Source organism: Chrysemys picta, chromosome 5 (assembly GCF_011386835.1).
Source record: "Chrysemys picta bellii isolate R12L10 chromosome 5, ASM1138683v2, whole genome shotgun sequence".
NCBI lineage: Eukaryota > Metazoa > Chordata > Testudines > Emydidae > Chrysemys > Chrysemys picta.
The window spans coordinates 35,501,086-35,527,484 of record NC_088795.1 but is presented as its reverse complement, the minus strand read 5'-3'; the positions used below and the strand labels follow the sequence as shown (position 1 = coordinate 35,527,484).

The window sequence follows — 26,399 nt, the reverse complement described above, 5'->3', positions numbered from 1 at the left end:
GCATGCTACAGAAAGTGTGTGCATATGATGGCCTGTAGCACTACATTTTAGCAGGTTTTATTTCAGATCAGAGAATGTGCCCACAATCCTGCCCTGATGGTGCAGATTTTTCCCCCCACAGCATTGGGAAAACCTGAAATGTATTTACAGGGTTGCTATTAGCACTATGAAGGTTAGAACATGATAGTATTTCTAGTATTAAATGCTACACCTACTAGCTCAGATAACAATACTTGATGCACAATGTATGGACAAGAGGGGAGTATGGTCCTAACTGTGCTGACTGACGTACAAGATAAAAAGAAGTGACCTGCTGCTGTCCATCATGTCACATTTGCTCTAGGCAAATGCTCACAAGGAACTGTAATGAATCCTGAGTGGAGACTGCCGCACTGGTTAATGACCAAGAATAGTTAATAAAGCTAACTGGATACCTGTTTTAGACAGGAGCTGCAGGATCAGGTAAATACTTAACCCAATTTTTCTGGATTCACGTGAACCTGTTTTGCAACTTTACATATTCTATTGGGTAGAGCACTATATGTCTGTGTCTCTATATATGTCGTTACACTAAAAAATTTTAAATACACCAAAATTATATATAATTTATAAACAAAGCAGGACTTCAGTCAACAAGTTAGTAATTTGAAACCCACTTGCATATTGTCAGAGATCACTTATCTTTTCGTTTTGGGGCTGTATCTCAGATTTCCCAACATCAGTGCCTCAGTTTCCCCTCATTCTTGAGTATTTCGGTAATCTGATGTGATTTAGGTGCTTTGACCTTCTAGATTGAGTAAAAGTCCTCCCCCCCCTTCCAGGGTAAGCCAAAGTCTCAAACAAATTCAAAATGAAATGAACTAAATCTGCTTCCACCCAGACTCTGTATTGGGTAAAAGCTCTCAATTGTGATCTTATCCATCTTCTCCCCTCTCCAGGATGTAGCACCACTTTCCCCCAGGACATGGCTTCCTTTCCAAGTCCTTCTCTTTGGTTGCAGGTTTTTCCCCCCTCACTGTCACTAGTTAACACGTAGGGAAGTTGTGGCAAAGGGCAGTTTTAATGTGGGTTCATGGGTGCATCTGTACCCACAGAATTCATGAAACCAAGGATATAAAATTAGGCAGACATCATTCCCTGGGGCCTCTCCTCCCCACAGGGCCAGGAGAATTGGGTTGGACAATGAATGAGCCAGCCCTGCACTACCCCAATATGTCAGCTCCTGTCCCACACGGCTGGGCCCAGCTTCCCACTTTGGGCATTGCATCTTGGTGCACAGGGTCATATAGCACCACTCAGGTTTGGCCAGCCAGCCTTCTGTCCTGAGGGAGGAACTGGGCCCAGTCCCATGGAAGAGGAGCTGCCATTGCAGGGTGAGTGTGGGGCAGGCTTGCTCTCCATTTCCCCACCTTGTGCCTTCCCTCTGCATTAGGCTGGGATTAGGGTTGTGGTGCTGGGATGGATGGTGCTGCTGTGTCTAGTTGGTGTTCCCTTGGCAGTTTAGTATTGTGCACCCTTTGAATCAGTGAGCTATATATACCCTTGGCCCTGGCCTTCTTTTACTACAGATTCTAGCCCCCAACCCTTTACCATAGGTGTCTGCCCTCAAACATTAAACAGCTCTGCTTTCCAGGGTCATCTTTTACCATGCCCAGTCTCTGCCTTTTTTTAGACCTTCTTTCTAGCACTTCCACAGCAAAACCTCCCAGCCTTTTCACATGCCCCTCTCATAGAGTGACCAGATAGCAAGTATGAAAAATCAGGACGGTGGTGGGGGGTAATAGGTGCCTATATAAGAAAAAGCCTTGAATTTCGGGACTGTCCCTATGCAATCAGGACCTCTGGTCACCTTACTCTCTCGCTACAGGGACTCACTTCCAGTCTCAGTTCAGACCCTGGTTCCTGGAGTATTCTGATGATCTGCTGCTCTTCCCAGATCTGTTGATGGGAAGAATGATTCAGTAGTTAGTGCAGTCGTCTGGGACTTAGGAAATCCAGATTCAAGTTCCTGCTCTGCCACAGACTTCCTGTGTGATCTTTTGCAAGATAGTTTCTCTGTGTCTCAGTTACCCACCTATAAAATGAGTATAACAGCTCCTTCCTAACTCACAGGGATGTGGTAAGGATAACTACATTAAAGGAATCTGAGGCCTTCAGAGTTGACTGTAATGGGGGCAGTCTCTACCAAGCAGATGTATCTGCTGCTTATAATTAAGTCAGTGAGGTCACTGTGACATCAGAGGTAAGTTAACCAATCACTTTCCAGCTTTTCCAAAATAATGTAAAATAATTCCAAAAAAATGGAAATGCTAATATAGGATTCACTTAATAGGACAAGAATGTAATTAATACCCATCAACATGGTTTTTTTTTTGGAAAATAGGGCTTGTCAAATGAACCTGATTTCATTCTTTGAGGAGATTACAAGTTTTGCTGTTAAAAGTAACTGCATATAGATGTAATATACTAAGTTTTTGTAAGGTGTTTGATTTAGTACCTCATGACATTTTGATTAAAAAATTAGCACTATACAATATCAATAGAGCACACGTTAAATGGATCAAGAACCGGCTAACTGACAAGATCTCAAAAAATCATCAGTGGCAAACCATCATCAAATCGGGGTGTTTCAGGTGGTGTTCTGCAGGGATCAGTACTAAGCTTGATGCCACTGAACACTTTCAGCAACTATCTGGAGGTCAATATAAAATAATTGCAGATAAAAGTTATGGATGACAAAGACTGGAAGAGTAGTAAATAATGAGAAGAACAGGGCAGTCGTACAGAGTGTTCTGGATTTCCTGGTCAGCTAGGACAATTCAAAGAAAAGGCATTTTACTTCTACCAAGTATAAAGTTATACATTTAGGAACAAGGCATGCAGGCGCTGTATCCTTGGAAGCAGTGACTCTGAAAAGGATTAAGGGACCATAGTGTTCACGCAACTCAACATGAGCCCCCAGTGCAATTCTGTGGCAAAAGGGCTAATATGATTCTTGGGTGTATAAATGGGGGAGTAATGAATAGCAGAAGGGAGATGATTTTACCTTCGTATACAGCATTGATAAAATGAATACAGTGTACAGTTCAGGTGTACACATTTTTTAAAAGATGTTGACAAATTAGAGAGGGAACAGAAAAGAGCCACGAAAATGATTTAAGAGCTGGAGAAAATGCCTTACAGTGGAAAGTTTAAAGAGCTCTATCTATTCAGCTTATCAAAAAAGCAATCAAGAGGTGACTTGATTATGGTGTCTAAATACCATCTTGGGGAGAAAATGCAAGGTACTAAAGGACTCTCATCTAATGGAGAAAGGCACAACAGGAATCAATGGATGGAAACTGAAATCAGATAAAAATCTGTGCCATATTTCCATTTTGAATTTAACAGTGAGAGTGATTAACCATTGGAACTAACTATTCAGGTAAGAGAGAGTTTCTCCATCTCTGAGTCTTCAAATCAGGAATGGATGCCTTTTCTGGAATAGATGCTTTAGCCAAACACAAGTTAAAAGCCTGTGATAAACAGGAGGTCAGAGTAGATCTAATGGTCGCTTCTAGGCTGAAGCTTTATGAATCAATGAATCAATCACGTTTCAAGACTTCTCAGTGGTAGATCAGTTGTCCTAATTGTCACTATTCTTTAGCTGTTCGATGGCGGTGTTCTCGCTTGAGCTTGAAAGGCTCCTTATGCTTCTACTGCTTCAGCTCCACAGTGCCGTTAGGCTAGAGGAACAGCAGCAGAAGTACCAGGGAAGTCCATCAAATGTAGAGACATTGGGACTCTGGGACAGGGCCTCCCCCCACCCTTCTTCACTAATACAGCCTTCTACACCCATAAAGTCAATTGCAAATTAAGAACTAAGTTCACCAGTACAACACAAAGCATCTGAAAACCCAGACTAACTGCCTAGTACCCTGTATACACTGGACACTTCGCATCTTTGCACTTTGAATATTCCCTTGAAAGTTTTTTTTAATGACTTTAGGTTGATATTACATAGCTTCAATTCCTTAGAAATAATGTTTGGTTGCATCCACTGTGTGTTTTTTGTTTAGTATTCAAATATGAAGATACTTAAAAATGAAGGACATTCCAAGACCAAAAAAAGAAAAAAAAGAAAAGAAACTATTAACATGAAGTTAAGGTTGAAAGTACATATCAGTAACAAAAGGGTAAAGAGACATCACAGGGATGCCGTAATTATCCATGTAACAGGGACACTCACCTCTTGAACACCTCCTAGCAGCTGGATGTGGTACTGCAGTTTTTCTTCCCCAGCACCCTCTGCAGGCTGCTGACCAACCTTCCTGGGTCTTCCATCACTTGGGCCTCCGGCCAAGTCACAACGTTCAAATAAACCCCTTCTTGGGTTGTAAAGAGTTCAGTAAATGAATAGTTCCATTGCCATCAATAGGGTCTTCGCACATGGCTCTGGGCCCTTTAAATTCAGCTCTTTGTCCAGGCTCTCAAATAAGCCCTGTCACCTTCTTGGGGGTTATGCCATTGTGGCCAGTTGGGGAGCCTGGGCTCACCCACTATTCTGAGTTACAACACAGGGATACTATAAACAGCAGCTACATACTGCTCAATTTCAATCTATTACTGCTGATTCCCTGGGCCTCTTCCTACCTAGCTTCACCCTCACCTCAGGGTTAAGGTTCTTACATCCTTTCTCTCTCTCTCTCTCTCTCTCTAAACCCTGCTTAAGCAAATACAACCAGAAACAACCCTGGTTATCCCTCCAGGTCCTTTGGCCAGAGAGGAACAGCCTTCTAATCCCAGGCAGGAACTGAGCTGCTAAACCTCAGCAGCTCTTTTAATCTGAGCCTGCTGGGCTCTGATTGGCTGCTTTGTGAGGCCTCTCTAGACAGGCCTGGAGGACCCACCTTTGCTGCTCCTTTCTTGAGACAGGGTTTAGTAGGATTGTGGGGTATTCTGTAGAGAGCTGCAAAGGCCAGGTACACCCATCACAATCCCCAAACCAAGTTTAGGCAGGCAGACAGAATTTGAAGAGCGAGAATTTAAAGACAGAGTCTGGGGCATCACTCATTCTCACAGTCACACAAACCTTCCATCACCAAAAAAAGGGTAATCCCCTTGCCCCAGTCTTTGACACCACCCATCATAGATCCACTGTCGGACCAGACTCCACACAACAGCTGGAAGAAACCAACAGCTGTTGGGAGACTTATCAAGAAAAAATGTTTAAAATCTTTCACAAAAATATTTCTTGTTTGTTGATCAGCTCTATAAAATACCACCAGGAAGTCTTACCTAAGGAATTAATCATTTTGTGCTCACAGATGCATATTTTTCCACACAAAAGTACTTGATCGCACCCAGACATAAATTTTGCAAATCTGGCCCTGGATGCATAAAAGAAAAATATAAAAGACTATAACAGGATTTCTGAAAGCATCTCTGTGATTTAGAAAAGGGAAAGCATTGATCAGTGGACTTCGCATTATGTAGCCATTAGATGTGGCAAATGTGTAGGGATCACTGGGGAACCAAATGCAATGAATAAATACTCACTTTCTCTGCTTATGCATAAATCTCACATTGAATGTTGCAGGTTAATCGGCCCCATTACATCTGGCAGCTGTGAAGAGAATGAGCAGAACAGTTAAGGCCATTATTTGTTAGGGACAGGTAGTCTAATATAATTATCTTTAAATTGTGGTAAACAGTGGTATACAGTATATAATAGGTGATTTCCAGTTTAAAATGGAGGAGTCCTAGAAATTTCAGCTTCCACAAGTCAATATTTTATTAACTAATACACCTCTACCCCGATATAACGCGACCCGATATAACACAAATTCGGATATAACGCAGTAAAGCAGTGCTTCGGGGGGCTGCACACTCCGGGGGATCAAAGTAAAATGTAGGTTATAAAAAGGTAAAAATGAAAAGCTATCATGCGATTTCTAACACCTAATAATATTGCTCATTGCAGCCACCAGAACTGTTTTGTGCTACTCCTCCTTGCGTTCAATACAAGCCATTCATGCAGCCATGATGTTGTTTAAACATGGCCTTCTCTCACCTGTGTAGGCCTATACCCTTTGAAGTTCTTCTATCCCTATATATCTATTGAGGTATACATTCTGCAATCATCATTAGAGTATCTGAGCACATTAGCATATTCCTTCCATGTTTCATGTATGGTGTATTAATGTCACTGTCACCAGATCTCTTGGTCTACTTGTTTTGAAATGAATGTAGTGTTAACATACTCTAGGACTGGGCAGATAGCTTTGTAATCATTTCTGAATGTGGTCTATATTAATGGGTATGTTCTTCCTTCTGAAAATATGAATATTTACATGGGCTGTGCTGGATTTGACATTGAGAAATTGAGTTTCAAAGATTAGCTCCCATTTAGGTACTAAAATAAGTTTTTGGTGCCTAAATGAGAGTTGAGTTCTTTTGAATGTCTGGCTCTTTTGTGGATCCCAAGCATTTGAAAATCTGGCCTTGTATTACAACTTCTGCTTTTAGATACATGCATACAACAACCATGAAAGTCAATAAGAGCGGTACAACAATCTTGCAAAGAGCTCTGAAGAGAAATCTCACAGATCAGACAAAATCCTCATTTACCACTCTGTTGGACAGAAATAAATTATAACTTTATTCCAGAATTAATGCCTCTAACTTATTTGGGACTTAACCCTTTCTATTATCTGTCCCCATGAAATTGTTATCTCCCTATTACCTTGCTCAAAGCATTTGTCTCTCCATTACTCATAATTATTCCAATGTGCCTCTTTTCTGCCCTTTTATTTCCACTAAGTCAGCTATAATTACTAAGCGATTTCTTGTCTTAGACATCACTGCATCACGAAGAGCAATAGACCTTTATCAGGCTATATAGTTAATCTTACCCATAATGACAGAACTTGTAATATTCTAACATCAAATCCATTTTACAGCTCATTTTACAGCTCTGGGGTTAGCTGTAACAGTGATGGCTCCTATGAGATGAGATTAATGTATCTTTTACAAAACATGTAAAACATTACTTCAGCTAAGTTTTGCTAGCAATTTTAATATTGCACACTACTTCAATCACTGTGGTACTGACAATACTATACACAGCAATAAGGAAAACATTTTATGAGTCTTCATACTGATGCTGAAAATACTCCTTCCCTGGGTGTTTGTTTGTTGTTGTTATGTACTCATGCTGGGAGATTTAAAAAGTCATTATGAAGGTTTCAGTTTTAATTCTTCTTAAATCTGATCAACAAAAAGACATACATCCTTATTGATTTCCCGACGGTTTAATGAATAGGACCCTTAAAAATGGTTTCTCTTTATTAGCTGTATGGAAAAGAAAACAAAGTAGACCCATGGCAGCCCCTTGAGGGAAAATAGTAAATAGTACTGCATGTAAGCAAGTTTGTAAATCTAAATTTAATATGCTTGTAGACAACCCGAAAAACTAATTAGCTATAATTTAGTTCTTTGAAATTGCCACTGCAACTTGGATTTATGGAGTTTGATAAGAATAAAAAACAGCATAGATTAAGAGCAGATGGGTCCTAACCCGAACAGTGGATCTGAACCTCTGAACTTTGGGGGCATTAAATATGGTCTCAAGTTTTGGCTTTGGTTCATCTCCATAGGAATGCACAAAACCAGAATTCATGTCCAAACTTTCAGAGTGTTGTAAGCTAGATCTGACCTTCGAGGGCTTGATCTGTAGCTAATGTTGAACAAGTGCTTTGTTGAACTTCAGTGCAGGATTTAGGGTTTATAAAACACCCAGCAAATGTATAAAGAAAAAAATGTGGTTAATTCGGTGAGGAAAAGTATGGTTCATGTTTTCAGGAACAATGGACAAAAATTACACAGACATGTAAGCAAGTTCAGTATAGACGTAATAAGAGCAACTGTTCTCTGGTCCATTTTTTCCTCCCTCTGTGGTCAAGATTCTGATAAGAAAAAACAGCATAGATTAAGAGCAGGTGGGCCCTAACCAGAACAGTGGCTCCAAACCTCTTTGAACTTTGGGTGTGTTAGATATGGTCTGAAGACTATCATTCGATGTAAGCTTTTTTTTCAGTTTATACAACTTTATTTTGTATAGCATTTTTCACACAAACTGTATCCCACAATGATATTTCTTAATGTATAGAATACAGTTACAAAGATTTAAGCTTTATAAAAAAAACATTTGTTTTAAAAAGAATTGTGGAGCCTGAATTTTTTCCCTAGTTAGAGCCATATTACTCCATTGATGTCACTGGGCCTTGTAAATGGTAGTTGTACTAGAACATTTCATCACTTTAATGCTCATTGACATCGAAGTTTTAATGAATTAGCACAAACGACCCCTTTGACTTTGTTTCAGAGTAATAGTTCCCTGATCAGCATAACAATACCTTTGCAGGGGCTATTATTCTTCCAGGCAAAATACCACTAACTTCTCTGGGGTAGGACTAAGCTTCCCACTTCCACAACTGTAGGTTTACACCCCTGTCAGCTTCCTCTGAGTCTCTTTTCTGCTCCCCTGGCTTCCAAACCTCAGAGGCTGTCTTATTGGCCCCACATCTTCTACAGTGGCTTCACCCAACAGCCCCCCATTCTTCCAATTAGAAGTCACAGGTTGTTTGGGATGCAGGTCAGGCCATAAGGCAGTGACAATTCATTCTAATAGTTACTAGGGAGGGAGGGGCTTCTATGTTGAGAACTCAATTATATGTCACATACGCAATGAAATCAGCCATATTGCAACTCATTAAACTAGATATGAAGCACAGAATGGAAAGACGAAGGTTACCCTGCACTTAGGGACGTCTGAGAAGCCTGAATATATAAAATCTCCCTTAGAGCTATTGGGCATAAGACAGCCAAATAATTGTATAAATTATGAGCCCTTGCACTCATTGACTTTAATAGGAGCTAAGTAGCTAAATCTTTGTGTACTGCTTCAAAATTTAGGGCAATGGGAAATACATGGCCAAAATCCAACCAAAAATTATAATAACCAAATATTTTAATTGTCATATTCGCACTTATTCACCAAGATTGTTAAAAATTATAGTGGCAAAAAACAGGCACCTTTACATCATTGCTAGACAATCCACAGTACAACTTACAACTAAAGCAGCCACTCTTAGAAACAATTAAAGTATCAATGTATTTAATAAATGGCTGCTGGAATGAATAATCTAGGTACCAAAGATACCTATAAAGTCCATAAAATCTGAGATTTTCACATTCTAAAAAAGGTAGAAGTCAGCACATCAGACACCTACTCAAGGGCTCACCTAAACCTAATGATTTTCCATAATATCTGCACACTAATTGAATAGTTTAAATATTCTGAGTACTATTAATATTTAGACCTGGACAGAATGTCACTAGTTTTCATAAAGCCTGTGGATTTAGGAACCAATGAAGACGCTTATGTCAGGAAAGTGGGTATAACCCAACAACCTTGTGAGGAGATTACTGTCTCCTGGATAATTTTACAATGGATTCATTAAAACCCTTTGCAGAGAAACTGCAATACCTGACAAGTGGAATTGGGGAAAAAATTGCAGCGCTTTCAGCAGTATCTTTTCCTCCCCATTTTAGTAAAAGCAAAGAAAGCATCTGGATCCCTCTCTTCTACTTGGCAGTTTCTTCCAGAAGTTGCTGACTTAAGCACAAACAAGCCAAAGCAGCTGCTGCTGATTTTAAAGAAACTACAAAAGTCCATCACTTGGTAGTGAAAGAAATGTTAAACGTGTGTCTGAGCATTTTTGTTTATCGTGTTTTTACATTTTGATGTATTTTTAAACATTGTACATTTTTTAAAACAAGACAATCTAAAAATATTTTTAAAAGCCAGGAGATCTAGCAAGGCATATCTGTCAAGAGTAGATCTAGCCAAATGGACCTTCTTTGGGGTGGGTGAGTTTGGGGGCTACTTTTTTTCTTTTACATAATTCTGAAGTTTATTGTTAATGAAAACCCAGTGCAAAAGGCAACTGTTTCTCGGGAAGTGAGTGTGAGTAAAGGACACAAATTAAAGTCTGAATTCTGTCCCAGGTAGCACAGCAGTGCAGGGACTTAATGACACATCACAGATAGTTGTGTGGGATGAAAACAGGCTCTATAAACGCTCCAAGTCACAATCTCTTTCCTGGGTTGCTTTAGGGCTAATGCAACAAGGCACTGAATCTTGCACTGGGCAGATTGCAATATCACGATATAGCCCTATAGGATTAATTCAGATTTATTTAGCTCCTGGTGTTTTCAGAAGGGTTTACATTTACTCCTAATGTGCTATCTTTACTCCATGGAATACTATTTACCTCTACTATATCTAGCAATTCCCCTGAAATTTTGATTTCCAATCCTGATTGTATTGCCAAACGGCTAGCTACTTACAAAAGAAATGGAAGAAGTTGAAGCACTCCTTTTGAAAGCTTTCAACTTTTCTTATGGGGAATCTTCTATCTGACAGTTAACCTTTCTGAAAGGCTTGTTAAGAGAAAGTTGTAAATCCATTACATAATACTTGGAGTGAATATGACATTTGTATTGGTAATTCAAGTCTTGCTAGTATTACAATAGAGTGGAGTGATTTCCTGTTATCTGCTGATGGTTATTACAAATTCCATGTAAAACATCATTTATGCCGGTTATTCAGAGTATCATTTGTTTCCATTTTAGGCTTTGACAATAAGTAAACCTATCAAGTACAACATTTTGTGGTAGAATACCCAGCAAATAAAATTTCATCAGTCCAAGGTAAATCTGTGGATCATGGCATCTAGGGAAACCCTGGCAATTCAACAAGCTTTTAACCAGAGGGTCTAAGACAGATACATAGATAGCTTGCAACAGATGACAAATTCCAGAGCTTTTTATCTGGAGCCTGTAGCTTTCAACCATGTTCAATTCTTGTGGTCACAGATGTTTTCTTGAATCATTTTTCTGAGGAGCAGGGGAGGAAGTTTTCAGGTCCAGGAGTGAAAACAATAACAGAAGAACAGTAGCTGGTATTTTATCACACTAATGAAGCACATATGCCAATTTGCTGTACAGCTGTGTTCTTTACAGGCATCTAATTTTGTTTTCACTAAGGCCTGTTGTAGCCACAAGATATTAATAGTTCTTTGAGTGTGTGCAAGAGCATAGTATTGGCTTCAAGGATTGGTGAATTGATTGTATTATATTGCATAACCCAAAGCGCCAGCCACAACTCAAACTGAACTGAACTCCAATTTTGGGGGGGGGGGGGGGAAGTCAACTTTAAAAATAAAAAATGTTCATGTTCCCAGTGTTGGTTAGTTCTGGAAGTGGAAGATCTGCAATACTGCAAGAAAGCTATTTCATTACTGTATATTTCCAGTCATGCAAAACCAGAGAATTCTTTAATTCCATGATAAGGACTAATTCCATGAGATTTTTAGCCCAATTTTCAAATGAAAGGAGTTTGGCTACATTCATATAAGTATCTAAATTTAGGGATGTTTATCCAAATCTAAAATCCAACCTTTTCAAAGTTTACCCATTATGAGTCTGTGATGCTATATGATTGAATATGACCATTTATATCATTGATATTGCCACTGTTATACAATTGCAACAAATCTTGTACAAAAGTAGGTCATGCAAGGTGTCAATGGAAAAGTTATGATTTGCTAAGTATGATTATCCTGTTTAAATGCATGTATCGTTTTTGTATCTGAAGTTATGAATATTGGCTATGTACAGGCATCCTACATATATGTTGTATTCCTGGGTAGCACCCACCAGGTAAAATTTACATTAAGACCAGACAGCTATGTATTGATGGCCCATCATGGACACTTAGCTCTCACAATGGGCCATAGGAGAAACTCATTCCACCCAGACAGCTCTTCCTCTGAACACATCAGCAACAATATGGGCAATGGCTACCTCCTGGGAATCATCAAGCCATGTAAGGAATTGTGATATGCTCATGTGATCCTGGACTCCATTTTAGGCCAGTAACTTTCCTCAAACAGAGACAGTAGATGTCCAAGTACATGGTGTAATCCACACACCTTCTGGGTGTGGTATTCTGTCCCATCTAGTGGCACCGAGACCACTTAGGGTATGTCTACACTACCCGCCGGATCGATCCAGCAGGGGTTGATTTATCATGTCCTAGTCTAGATGCAATAAATCAATCCCCGAGCACTCTCCGTCGACTCCTGTACGCCACCGCAACGAGAGGCGCAGGCTGAGTCGACGGGGGAGCGGCAGCAGTCGACTCATCACGGTGAAGACACCATGGTAAGTCGATCTAAGTACATTGACTTCAGCTACATCTACGTTATTCACGTAGCTGAAGTTGCGTAACTCAGATCGATCCTACCCCCCTCCCAAGTGTAGACCAGGCCTGAGAGAGAAAGAGAGAGAATGAATTAATGAGTCTGCTCTACAGCCTTAGCTAACAGCCCAGGCTGTAGAGCAGACATTAATCTCTCCCTCTAAGTGGTTTCGGTGCCACTAGATGGGACAGAACACCACACCTAGAAGGTGTGTGGGTTACAATGGCAAAAGATACAAAAGACCCCTGAGATATCTCCATTTTGCTTCTTTCCTGCCCCAATTCTCTGGACTGTGGATTTACAACTAAAAGGAGCATTTTGAGCTATGAACTAAGGACCTTCCAATCTTTTGGAAGTTACCAGAAAGACTTTACAAGCCAGCTTGTTTATTCCGTCACTGCTACAAACCTGATATAAGGACTTTGCAATTATTTGTATGTATATGATCTATTAACCCTTGTCTTCTTTTCTTTTATTATTAAACCTTCAGTTTTTAGTTACTAAAGGATTGGTATCAGTGTGATTATTGGGTAAGATCTGAGTTATATATTGCCCTTGATAAGTGTCTGATCTTTTGGGATTAGAAGGATCCTTTATTTGATTAAATTGGTTTTCAGTAACCATCATAGAGTTCAGTGTCTGGGTGGTGAGCCAAGGGCTAGAATGCCTAAGGAGACTGTATTGTTGACTTCTTGTTAACCAATGTGGTGAGACAGAAGTTTACTTTTGTTACTGGCTTGGTATAATCTAATGAGAGAATAATCTCCAGTTTGGGGTGAGTCCGCCCTATTTCTCAGCAGTCTGTCCTGAATTTGGCATTCTCAGCTGTGACCCACTGAGGAATGGTGACAAGGTCTTCCCTTTCTTTCTTACACTCATATGACTCATATGTTAAGTAAAGATCTTGTGAAGTTGCCCAACAAAAAATGGTTATCTTATTATGAATTTTCTTATTTTACATTTTTAGCATGCTTAGTGCATTTCTTATGCATCACAGGTAAAGTTGCTTACCCCTTGCATGATGGGAGTTTCTAAATTTGAATGCTTTCATAACAGTTCAATAGTTTCTGAGAAGGAGTACCCTTACCTTTCCTCACAGTAGTCTTCAGATTAAGAAAATAAGAAGAAATGAAGAAGCATGTACTGTCCCTCCTTTACTAAAAAGTAGAAGAGATTTTGGTGGCCAAATTGTTTTAATTAGACAGAAAATAACTATTTGAGTTGGATAGACCATAAAACTATAACTAGCTTTTAAAATTACTGCTAACAAGCAAATTAGCTGGAGTATGGAATGGCAGCAGATCAATAACAACAGTAAAACTACACAGTTTTTGCTGATCGCATATTGTCTGTGAATGCAAACTGTAAAAGGGGTCCCCACAGGCCTCGCAACAATAACCTACAGAAGAATGAGACACAAAGGCTATTGAGCTTAAAGATGCTTCAATTTCCCTTGACAGCTCGCTCTTGTCACATCAAACCACCTATTAGTCACAAACTCGCACAACTAAGAATTCTCAGGCCTCTTGAGTCTCCTGTCATCTTGAAAGAGGTAATACCAATGAAAGGCACTGGTTCCTCTTGTAACATGTTCCGTTTATTGTTTTTCAATGGCTCAAGCAATTTATGATGTTGCCATCACACACAAATAAGTTTGTACATACTTACTTCAGCAAAGGATAGGAAAACCATTGCAAATGACTGAATTTTGAGAATTAAAGCTAGTTAGTGAACAAATACAATTTAAAAACAATGATAAAGCATCACAAAATATTTCTTCTGTTTTGTCAACTGTAGTTTGCTTTATTTATTAGAATGCTTAATATATTAGGAAATATTCTGTACTATTGTATATTTTGGAAAAAATAATTAAGCCTTAAGCAACATGAGACCTCATTACAGAACAGTGGTATAATATTTTTTTCCTAAGAGGTGGGAAGAGACTGCCATTTTTTGACTGAATGTACATTTTAACAGTGTGACTAGTGAGGTACTGTTGTACTTCAAAAGAAAGCATTATAATGTTCAATTCTTAAATACTTGCAAATTTTACCTAAGAAAGAGCTAGTATCTTTAGTACTTCAGTATCTTTAGTATTCCCATGTTCATTACTCTACTCACTATAGGAAATAACTAAATAAGTATTTGCAGTATTTAAGATATCTGACACAACTGGTAAGTTTTCACGAACTATCACTGTAGACATATTTTCCAATTAATTTACAAATACTGCAGTCAAATTCAGACTTTAGCCTATTTCTTATGGTTTGTGTAATCTACAAATGAGTTAAACATTTTCAGTGTTGTATCTGTGTTGGTCCAAATGTAACATACTACAGTCTGGTGAAGTATTTGCCTTTATGTCAATGATAATATATTTGTATGTCAGTGCAGCAAGATAAAAGATAAGCCATTGTATTTATAATGGGAGACTAAAAGTTATTAAAGCTTCATTTCAGTTTAGAAATTGGACATATATCAAGAAGGCACAATCTGGGGGGAGGGGTAAAAATGTGACAGATGGCAATGCTTTCTATATTCCTGTAATACACTCATTTGCGTATGTGCATAGAAGGTTGGTTCGGTTGGAATGCAGGGTTCAGACAATTCTAAACAGCAGCTATTCCACGCCTTTAATCAGTCACTCACAGCTGTCCTGATAATTATACTATTAATTGCTCAGTTTGTAAATTTTAAGTGACTTCTCTATGGATGTTTTTCCTTTGAAAATGTAAGTCAATAGCAACAGCAATCAATGGACCTTCAATATGAAGTTTGATTAGCTGTCAAAAGCTGCAAACTGTGTTCCAGAGTGCTTGAAATACAAAATGTTTGTGGGACCTTCTGCAGCAACGGAAAAACATCGGCCACAGACAACTCACTCTAAACAACTATTAGATAATTAATAACTAGTAGATTCTATGCACTGAATATTGCAGAGGTCCTCTGGAAAAAAGTAGTATGTGACTATGTAATTAAAGACTATTGTAAAGCATATGCACAAAGCAAACTTTATTTTGGCACTTTCTAACTTTTGAGTGCTTGACTTAGCAACCTTAATGTTCTTTTGATATAGCTTTTTGTGTTTAATGTGTCTAACAAGTAATAATTTGTTAAAGTAACAGTATTCATTATAGGGTGTATCATTTTGCAAAATGTACCCTGTAGAAGGTTGGTCTTCCTGAGCTGACAGGTAGTGAGGGACTCTCTCTATGTAGGTAACTCAAATTCAATAAGAGCTTTGTCTAGATGGCCTGCTGTGCTCTGGATTAGATTCTGATCCCTGTGTAGAACTGACTTTGTGGAATAAGACAGGACTGGACTGAACTACTACTCCTACTGATGCTGGTGATGATGGAGCAGCAACGGCTGCTGACTGACTTTGTGGAATCAGTCCAGATAGTAGCTGAGCAGGTGGAACTGACTTCATGAAACTGAAGGTGGTAGCTGCAGGTCGGAGCAGGACTAGACTTCACTGGTGGGCTTCACTGGACTGGAACAGACCAGCAGAGGAGAGCCACCCTCTGATGCCTATTGACCATCACTGAGTATTTCTGGGATTGAGGGATTGACCATACCCTTAATACACTGTTTGGGGTTTGCTAATTTATATGAAAACATTTGATTATTGTGTTTTCCCCAGATAAAAAGTATTTGTGGTATTCTATTCCCAAAGTCTCCTGAGCGTAAGTGGTGAAGAAATATCCCTAAAGGGGACTAGGAGATTTAAAAATATTTTAGGTGAGGGCTTGTGCCATATTTTATTTATTTTAGAAAGGATCCCCCAGACATATTATTGAACCTAGCCCTGGTTACTGCCATTTGATACCTGCCAGAAGGCTACACTTAATCACTTAGGCTTGGTCTACACTAACCCCCCAAATCGAACTAAGGTACGCAACTTCAGCTACGTGAATAACGTAGCTGAAGCTCGAAGTACCTTAGTTCGATCTTACCTCGGTCCACACGCGGCAGGCAGGCTCCCCCGTCGACTCCGCGGTACTCCTCTCGCCGAGCTGGAGTACCGCAGTCGACGGCGAGCACTTCCAGGTTCGACTTATCGCGTACAGACAAGACACGATAAGTCGAACCCAGAAGTTCGATTGCCAGCCGCCGAACTAGCGGCTGGGTATAGACGTACCCTTACATTTAATAGCAATGGTGAAGCTTGGTATGAGGAATCTGAAAAATCCAGACTGACCAGCTAATCTACCACTATGGAAAATGTTTTACAGACTCCAGCAGGCAACTGCATAAAGCACATTGCACAAATTCAACCCAATGAATAAGCCGTCATATACACAAGCCCCATAAAAACCATACCAGCCAATGAGATAGGAGATCAGAAATGCACAGCATCTGAATAATGCATATAAGTCAGGACAGCAAACACATCCTCTTGCAAGGGGGTGAGAGAAAGAGGAAGTGGTGAATTGAAACCCCCTCCTTCCACACGGCATCCATCTACCCAATCAGACCCCATAGTGGAAGGGACAAGCCATCACTCTTGAACTCATGGAAGGGAGTGGGCAAATGTAAAGATGCACAAACTCAAAGAAGAGAGAAAGAGGGAGCTAAAAATTAGAAGTAATACTTTCTTGTCTCTGAAGGACCCTTGAGTGTCTATTTCTGTGTCAGATCCATGAAGAACCTACTACAGCAAGCAGAGCTAGTATCTTTCTTAGACTACGCTATAGCTATCTTGCAGCAGGTGGTAAATATCCACTATTTGCCGGTGGTGAGTTACTGTGCACCCTAAACTTCCAATGAAGTGAATGGGATTTTAGAGAAGGCCCATGCTCTCCACAGCAACCTGAACCTGAATTTTGCATCATTAATTCAGCCTCATTGTGGGGCAGTGGATTGTTAATTCTGTAGCTACTTCATTCTAACTAGAGAACTATGGTGTATATGGAATTAAATATGAAAATAAATAATACAACCAATACAGTAGCCCCGTCTTATTTATTTTGACATTAAACTCAGTTAGTGTTATACTGGACTCACATTTTCAGTTTCAATATGCCAAATATTTTGTATTGTCAGGATATCATCTTGGGACAGATCATCAGTTTGTGTAATCTGATGTAACTCCATTGAAGTCACCAACTCTCACAAGCCTGAAGTCAATAGCAATCCACAGAATTACACCAGCTGAAGAGTGACTTGTATGTGTCTTAATGTAATCACTCTGGTCATTAAATTTAAGTATCAGGCATTTTCCAACATCATTGTTAAATACCTTTTGTTTTCCTTTCAGCTTCCACTATGCAGTGTCTTCATTCCATGCTGAGATATAGGAGATGCTATATCCACCTTATCTCCTCTGAGAATGGGAAAGAAATAAAAGTCACACAGATATTGTGCGCCACACTTATATTTTAAAAAACAATTTAACAGACTAGTAACAGATGCTTTAATTACAATGTTGCACACAGTAGCCATTCACTTTTGCCACACAGTTAACCTGTAATTACTGTGAATTTGCATGGGGGACTCATATCCTAGACATGTAGCAGGAATGTTGGCCAAATCGTTTTTTCCCTATTGAGGTTGCTACTTCTTTGTTTCTAAAGCGGAATCAAGCATTTACTCAGCTTCTAAAATATATATTTTAAGCTATTTACTAAGAAATTAACAGGCATATCTGTCAAGGGACAGTTAATATATATGTCATTGACTGTGGTTTAAAAAAAATAAAACTATCTACATGATTTGCGATGTAGTTTATGGGTTGTCAATTCTTCCTCCAAAATCCTGTTGGCTAACATTTCTAAACAATAAATTTCACGGAAGGTATGTTTGTTCCACACACACAAAAATGTTTGGTTTGGGAATAAAAATTGTTTGGTTGACCTCTGATAATGGATCAAATGACTGTCTACGACATTTTACTGAAACTCACTTCAATTTAAATCAGGTGTCTATGAAAAATAAAAACATCTTGCCCAGTCAGGACTATTTCCTTACTGTATCCTCACTGGGCAGCAGTAGCAGCAATTGCCACAGAGCTCAAAGGTGCTGGAAATAGACAAGCATCCTGTCCCTGCTGCAGTAGGGCCATTACCAAACACCATCCCCCACCTTGACCTCTCAACTCCCCTTTAACCACTAAGCAGTTAGAACTCTGGTGAGTTTCTTCTGAATGACTAATACTTTTCATCCCTTTGTGATGTAAATCTCCTATAGTCAGCTCAAGGTCTATGATGAACTATTCTCCCTTAAGCAAGAAAATTCAGAGCTGTACATGGGTATTGCAGGGTTCTCTGAATAGTTATTGATTGTATATGTCCTCTGTGCTCACACAAAGCATGGGTTGCAGATAACATTTTGGCTTTAAGGAATTATTCTATAAGGTGCTCAGTGCTCCTTGTGAGCTCATACTTCAAGGTTCTAAAGAACCTCAACCCCAGTTCAAGAGACTAGGAATTGAAGATACTCAGCATCTCAAAGTTCTTGGATTGGATCATATCACTATAGTATCTAAGTAGCTCCTTTGTATTTTCTTTCTCTCACAGGATCTCCCATATTACAGATCAGACCTTAAACTGAGAGGTTCTTTTGTCTGTTGAATTCACTCTTACAATACTTTTATTTCGAAATGTGTGAATTATTTTAAAGGTGTTTTATTCTGTTGGTAAGTTCGGTGCATAATTTGTCATTTTACAAGGCAAAAGGAAAAAAAAAAGAGACAAAAATTGGCAGGCTTTAACAACACAACACATGACACCAGACTTCCAGAAATGTAGCGGTCTTGTTCTTAAAACAGTAATGCTTCACAGTAGCTTTAACATGACAAATAAAAGGAAACCCAAACAATTCAATGGGCTTTAACAGTTGATGTACAAATATACATTTAAGAAAAACCAGAAAGTTTGGACAAAATAAAAGCTGTAATAAGTAAAGGCAGCTGGGAGAGTGGAAAGGGGACCTTGAATGTCTGTGCCAACAAATGATAAAGTGTAGTTTTTATAAGACTACTTTCTTTACTCTCCCATTCAATAAAAAAGATGTTTCTGCTGTCCAATGACATTTATGCAATGACTTAAGTTAGAAACACACTTGCCAATATCTCATGTGACATTTAGTACTTTGTACAACCCATCCACCTATTTTTTTTAAACAAGAAAAAGAAATCTATTCCTCTAAATATATTACTCGTCCGAAAATCATTGGGGATTTTTTTTTTTTTTGAAGAAATGTAGGACCCTGCGAACCTTTCCTTACATGAGTAATCACTTCAGGTAAATTAATAATAAATAAATGAACAATATTTAGCCCTGTACACTTTCAAACCATGGTACAGGCATAAACTAATCAATGGGACAACTCACATGGGTAAAGGCTATACCTGTGAATAAGGATGTGATAGCATGATCACCCTACACAGGACTGGAAGGGGTAAAGGTGGCCAGGTAGGCCTATTAACTCCAGAGGCTGCACCTGGAGGAAGAGCCAGGGAGCAGCGAATTGATTGCAAGCAGGTTCATCTGTGCAGGAACAGGTGGGGCCTATAAAGCCAGGAAGCTAGCAATAGACAGGAGTTGCTCCTGGGAGGGCAGTCACTCCCTAGGAAGAGGAAGGATGGTTTGGAACTGGTACACCCAGAGCAAAGCAGGAAACCAGGAGTTGTAGGAAGCAGTCCTGGGAAGGAGCAGTGTGATCTGGTAGAGGAAAGCCCAGAACTGCTGGGTTGAGGGTCCCTGGACTGGAACCAAGAGTAGCTGGTGGGCCTGGGTTCCCTTACCAGCCACCAAGAGCATGGCACAGACCAGTGGGACAGTGAATGAGAAGACTGTCTGGGTCATTGTGGGAGTGACAGTGAATTGAAGGACTGTACCCCAGAAGTGGGGGAAGCACTGAGTGACCTAACCAGAAGGCTGAGCCACAAAGAGAACGCTGTGGTTCCTGGGATGAGAAAGGAGCTGAGAGGGTGATGGTGTGCAAACTGCGGGAAGGGGTGTTGACCTCAAGAGCTAACCCCCAGAGTGACCAGGAGATGCCACCATACCAGCAGTGAGTGGTGCACCCCGTGACAAGGGGTTTTCAGGATCAGGTTCTTAACTTTTTTCTAAATGAGATTGTATTCAATATTTTTAGAGGATTAGTAAAAATATGATACATATATGTATGTATTTGACACACCTGAGAGAAAACAATGCAAGCCCAAGAGTCTAGGAAAAATAAGCTACATACCAATTTATAAATGCTGGATATGATATCCATATATTTTACAACATTCAAATCAGCCTCAGTTTTCACTCTATCAAACATGTATTTTTAAATAAAAAAATAGAATTAAAGATTATGGAGAAAAAGCAGTGTGGAGATACATACATATACACAATACATATATTCATACATATACATAAGATGAGGAACATCTCAATATGGAGAGGGGGACACTGGGCCAGCTCCTCAGTTGGTATACCTCCATTGAAGTCACCAGATGAAGATCTAGTTCATTATTTATATCATTATTTGGTACCACTAAAGTACTTCAAACACTTTATGAAACCTAGTGTAAATTCAAAGAGTGATCAGTTTTTCTATCTGTAGACAAGGATGGATATCAGGCTTATAGGAGCTTTGCACATGTATACTTTCAGTAAGGTTTCTTTCTTTTCTTCTTTCTCGGGGACTTTTAGAGCCAGTTTTTGAGCAGAAGTTGAAATCAATGAGAAGTTCTTCCTAAAAATCGATAGCTCTTACGTACTTACTGCTGCAAGGTCCAAGATACACACAAGGAGCTGCATGTAAAGGAGCCCTCGTACCAGTTTTGAAGATTCCTTTGTTTGGTTTCCATCAGTTTCGTTATGTGTCCTAATAGTTCAGATGTTGTACGGAAAATAATTCCTCTTTTGCAATGAAGTAACAAAAAAGAAAACAAACCCCACAATATTTTCCCAGCTAAAATCTGAACAGTTTGTAAATTTTCAGTACCAGAACCAAGAATTTTGTGAATTTGGCAGTAGTACTAGTAAAGGTAACTTTGTACTAATAAAAAAAAAAAGTCTCAAAAGCCAAATGCTGAAGCAGTATATGCTAGGCAATTTAGCTGGCTAAAGCACAAGTGGAGATTAATTTTACAGTGAGCTGTCAACACAGTAATGAGGAGAAAGTTCCACTGGTTAAATTAAATTATGCTGAGGCTGTATTATAAATGGCATTTTAAATGCACAGAAGAAAGGGGGAGAAATCATTTAAACACAAGCTGTTAAGCATCTCCAATAATGGAATATATTTCACAAAGAACCGGGTATATTATTAACATGGGATTTTCTAATACTCAGGACCTAAATCAACATCGACAGCTGAACACGAGCAGTATTGGTATAAGTTTTGTCACCGTTAACAAACAAAAATTGATGCAGATCAAAACACCTTTTTCATGTTGAGAAGGGAGACTGGTTGTCAAAAAAGCATAGTGATGAGAGACCGTGGGGAGACATCCCAGCAATAATCAATCGTCAATCAGTCACAGAAAGTGCTTATTCTGCTCCTATATGAGGCTCTTCATTACTCTGTGCACTGATCTCAAGAGGGAGGAGATAAAGGTTTCTTTCAATGAATAAAGCTATAATTTCCATGCAGTAGAAAACATTGCATTCTACAAAGACAGAAAAAACACCAAACAACTTAGATTGAAGCAACTGTATTCAAAGATTTATGAAGCTTTTTTTGTTTTGTTCTTTCTTGTTTTTTAAATAATAAATAATAATAATAACCTTTTCCAGCCTAAAATTGGGGAAAGGATTACTTTAATTTGCAGCAAAGTATACTTGCTTGAAGAATTTATAAGTTAATATTTCTTTCAAAAATGACAGAAAACACTGCACTGGTCCAAATTTTGACAGTGGAAACTGATGTAGTGAAATGTGTGCCCTTTTAAAATAAGCACAGGGCTATTTTAAGTTCTGTGGAAAAAAATGTTTAAGTATATTAAAAGGTTAATAATAATATTAGTTTAAGGTAAAGGTTAGGCAACTAAATTAAATGTATATGATTCATAAATGTAAATGCAAAAGCAGACAAGCAAATGGTTTGAATTTACAGACAAGATTTTTGATATTCTAATTCATTCATCTTGTGATCTGCACATATTAAATCCCACCAAAAAGGGGGGAGGGAGCCCATTTTTTCTTTTCTATGCTGTTTATTTTTGAAGTATATGCATTTTTTTCCCCTAAGTGAGCCTACAACCACCCTGGCACCTATTCCGCACCACTAAATAACAACTGGATGATCACACTTGGAAAGCTGGGTGAAGGAAGCAATTTAAAATTTATTTTCATAGTGGAAAATAGGTTTGCCAAAATAGTTTCAGTGTATGAAAGGGGAGAACAGCTGTATTTGGTTTATAATAAATCTTTCACAAATCAGTAAAAACAAATAGACAGCACAACTGTAACCCATAAAAGTGGAAAATATCAAACAACAGGCAGTGAAGTTGTTAAACTTTCCCACAGAGGCTGCTGGTAAAAGCCTCTACAAAATACATACATAAAATGTGCATAAAAAAGTGGAACCGATGGCAAAGGCATTGGAAGAAGATGGAATTACTTCTTATTAGAAGAATATCCTACTAAGGTGACAATTCTGGATATAAGGATGAAGGTGTTTCCAGCAGTTTCCTGCTCCTATTACTGAATGTTAGTGTAGAATAATTACTTGCTTGCCAAAAATGACAGGACATTGACCCTGCAGACTTATTGAATTCGTATTGCTTGCCTCCAGGCCATGTCGGGGGTTATTCAATTTTGCCTGAGGAGGACAATCTATTATGAGATATGAGTCAAGAAGGCATCTTCCCTGATTGCCCACCAAAACCATTATCGCAGCATAGAGAGGGCATCAGCAGTGAGTGGACAGACAAGACAACACTGATCTCGATTACCTAGGGACAAGATACAATTTACATTACTTGAAGCAATAGGACAGAGGGCAATCAGCCCAGGGAATAGGGCTACAGTCCAGGAGTCTGCAGGTATACCACCACAGTAGCAACTGAGCTAATTGCTTATGCTAACCCTGATGACCTTTAGCCTTACAAGACATTAACTGATTGGCTTTATCTGTAATTAGATGCATATTTTTACATTTACAAAAACTGAAACTTTCATCAAAAAGAAAAACCATTTATTTAAACTGGATTTTATTTTTTTATTATTATTATTTTGCTTCTGATGTTGACTCTTACTACACAACTCTATAGCATTGATTGTTTAATTAACAAGACCTTAACAGCCAGGTCAAATTTAGCCCTTTATTTAGATTTTATTAAAAAAATAAGGTTAATATAATGGTTTCCATGAAATAAAATTTAAAAATCCATTGGAAATAGCGTTAATTAAAGGAAAAAAAAAAAAAAGAGAGCGAGAGAGAGAAAAAACTAAATATATATTTCCCTGCAATAGTCTTGATTCATTGGGAATCCTTCTGTAGACTTCAGTGGACTTTGAATCAGGCTGATTGTTTGGCACCGAAAGACCTTGATCCTATAAGCACTTCACATGCTACTCAATCCTTCTGAGTTAAATATAACATTTTTCACACAAATGCTCCTACTTAATTTATTGGGACTACTCACATGTGCAATGTTACTCAAAGTGTTTTAGTGTTTGAAAGATATGGGCCTAAGATTGTAAGGTGCCAGTAAAATCGATCTAAAATCAACAGAAGTGAAACTGACTAGTCTGCTTCGCAGCTTAGGTGTTATTTATAATATAAATAAAGGCTTCTTGGTGTTGTTATAAATATATGGGGTTTTGAACCTGTTGTGTCCTTTTAAGGCCGTTGTACTAAAGCAAACACCTGATGCAACATTTCATGCAAAATAATATAGAGAGTGAAAAAATGTAATAGAAAAATGGGAAGATCCTCCTCCTTTTGGCACTGTATCCTACCCTGGAATGCTTAGGGTAGAAGTATTGTAAAATTGTCATTTGAGGCTCAGTTAGCTCAATAAGCCAATTTCATGGTGCTAATGCTAACCTATAAGAAAATCAGCAATACTTCTTTCTAGATTTGAATGTTTAGTTTAAACCTTAGCATGGTAAGCTCACAATGTTAGATCCTAATACCCCTGCTAAAACATCCTATTAAATTGAACATTCCCTCCCCCTTTTTAACATTTTTCAATTTGAGATATATTACTACTACTTTTAAAAATGGATTTAATTGAGAGAATAGGAAATTCTGATATTATCTCTCAATCACCAAGGCCAAGAACTAGGCAAAGGGTTTATAATACGATGGTGTATCCAATTTAATATACCAAGATGAGATTATTCTCCTGGGACCTTGTGACATGCCTAGCTCACCAAATGGGTGAGACTTCATTCTAGTGGAAACTATAAGCTTGTATTACTGAGATATTATACAAGAGATCATGAGGAAATTGCACCAAATCATACTCCCAGTATAAAAAATAACTCATGCTGCCACTGTATAATGTGTGTATTGGTTGTGCTATTAGTATATTCTTTACTAATTAGAAAACAAATCACCTCTTACTCCTATGAAAACTGATTAATTAGGACATGCAATAAGAAAGATTTATGAAGCAGCTATGGAAAACAATGCTTTATTGTTTAGCTTTAGAAAACCTGACCTTTGAGGAAAGGTTTAAAAATCTGGGCATGTTTGCCTTGAGAAAAGAAGACTAAGGGGAGAGTTAATAATAGTCTTCAAATAAGGGTTGTTATAAAGAGGACTTTGTCAATTGTTCTCCATGTCTACTGAAGATAGCAGAAGAAATAATGGGTTTAATTTACAGCAAGAGAGTTTTAGGTTAGATAATAGGAAAATCTTTCTAACTATACGGGAAGTTAAATTCTGGAATAGGCTTCCAAGGGAGGTTGTAGAATCCCCCTCATTGGAGGTGTTTAAAACAGGTTGGACAAACACTTGTCAAGGATGGTTTAGGTTTACTTGCTCCTGTTTCAGCATAGTGGGGCTTGACTGGATTTCTTGACGTCCCTTTCAGCTTTATATTGTATTTCCATTGCTCCATGATTCTATGAAATTTTCTGCTCGAAGTATTTTCTCAACTAAGCTACCAACTAATATATATTATACTAAACCACTGACTCAAAATTAGAACATTTGGGCAGAAAGTGTCAGAAATGTTAGAATCTACTAATTATTTAAGGACCAGTGTCTCGGTTTAAACCTTGCAACTAACACAAATTGACACAATTTCACTTCCCTGCCCCAATAAAACTAAATTGCATACTATGAAATGACAACCCAATATCCTACCAACTTTCCAGACCAACTTCTATCTCAGCTGATGGAGCTTTGTATTTTTTTCCCTACTCGGCATTCCTTTTATGCAATAGGAAATAAAAACATTCTATATAGCTATTATACACTGTGGCAGAGCTCTGACCTTGTCCCCATGGGTCCTGTGCTTCTAGGTGGTATATGCTAGCCTCAGTGGTTCTCTGTGACCCTCCACGTAGCCCTTCTCTCTCTAGGGCCAGGGTTACTGTCTACTGAGCCCTTTTCATCATAACCCAGCAAGGAGGTTGGTGAGAGAATTCCCACAGTCTCTGTTGTCCCTAGGGCTTGTTTTACAACAGTTTAGCCTCCTGTCCTGACAGGGGCCTGACTTCCCCTCCCAGGAGGTGTTCCTGTAGTGGTGGGTTGGGGGGAACCCGGGCCCGCCCCCTACTCTGGGTTCTGGCCCAGGGACCCTAATGATAGCAGCTGTTGGCAGCCAACCTTTCACTGCCAGAGTTGCTACATTTCCCTGGGCCACTTCCCCACAGCTCTCCTACTTCTCCCTTACCTTAGGGCTCCCATATCAATAACTTGAGGGTGTCTTCATTAACCAGCCCTTCAGCCGCACTTCCTCTCCTCTGGCTCTCTGGCTATCCTCTGCCTGACTGGATGAGCCCTTTTTATAGTATCAGCGGGGCCTTAATTAGAGTCAGGTGGGCACATTAGCGTAATGGCCTCACCTGACTCTTTGCAGGTTAATTGGAGTCAGGTGTTCTCATTAGCCTGGAGCAGCCCCTGCTCTGGTCAGTCGGGGAACAGAAAACTGTTAATCCAGTGGCCAGTATATCTGCCTTCTGCTATTCT

At 39.0% G+C, this 26,399-nt stretch overlaps 1 long non-coding RNA gene across 1 annotated transcript; it reads right to left on the bottom strand.

Moving 5' to 3' along the window:
* Window positions 1-1,299: 1,299 nt before the first annotated feature.
* On the bottom strand, window positions 1,300-26,184 carry LOC135984106 (uncharacterized). The gene is made up of 5 exons (XR_010602014.1): window positions 26,104-26,184; window positions 17,551-17,634; window positions 5,539-5,605; window positions 4,229-4,367; window positions 1,300-1,938 (listed from the first exon to the last, which is right to left on the bottom strand). It is a non-coding gene; the product is annotated as an uncharacterized LOC135984106 (long non-coding RNA).
* Between the last annotated feature and the right edge of the window lie 215 nt (window positions 26,185-26,399).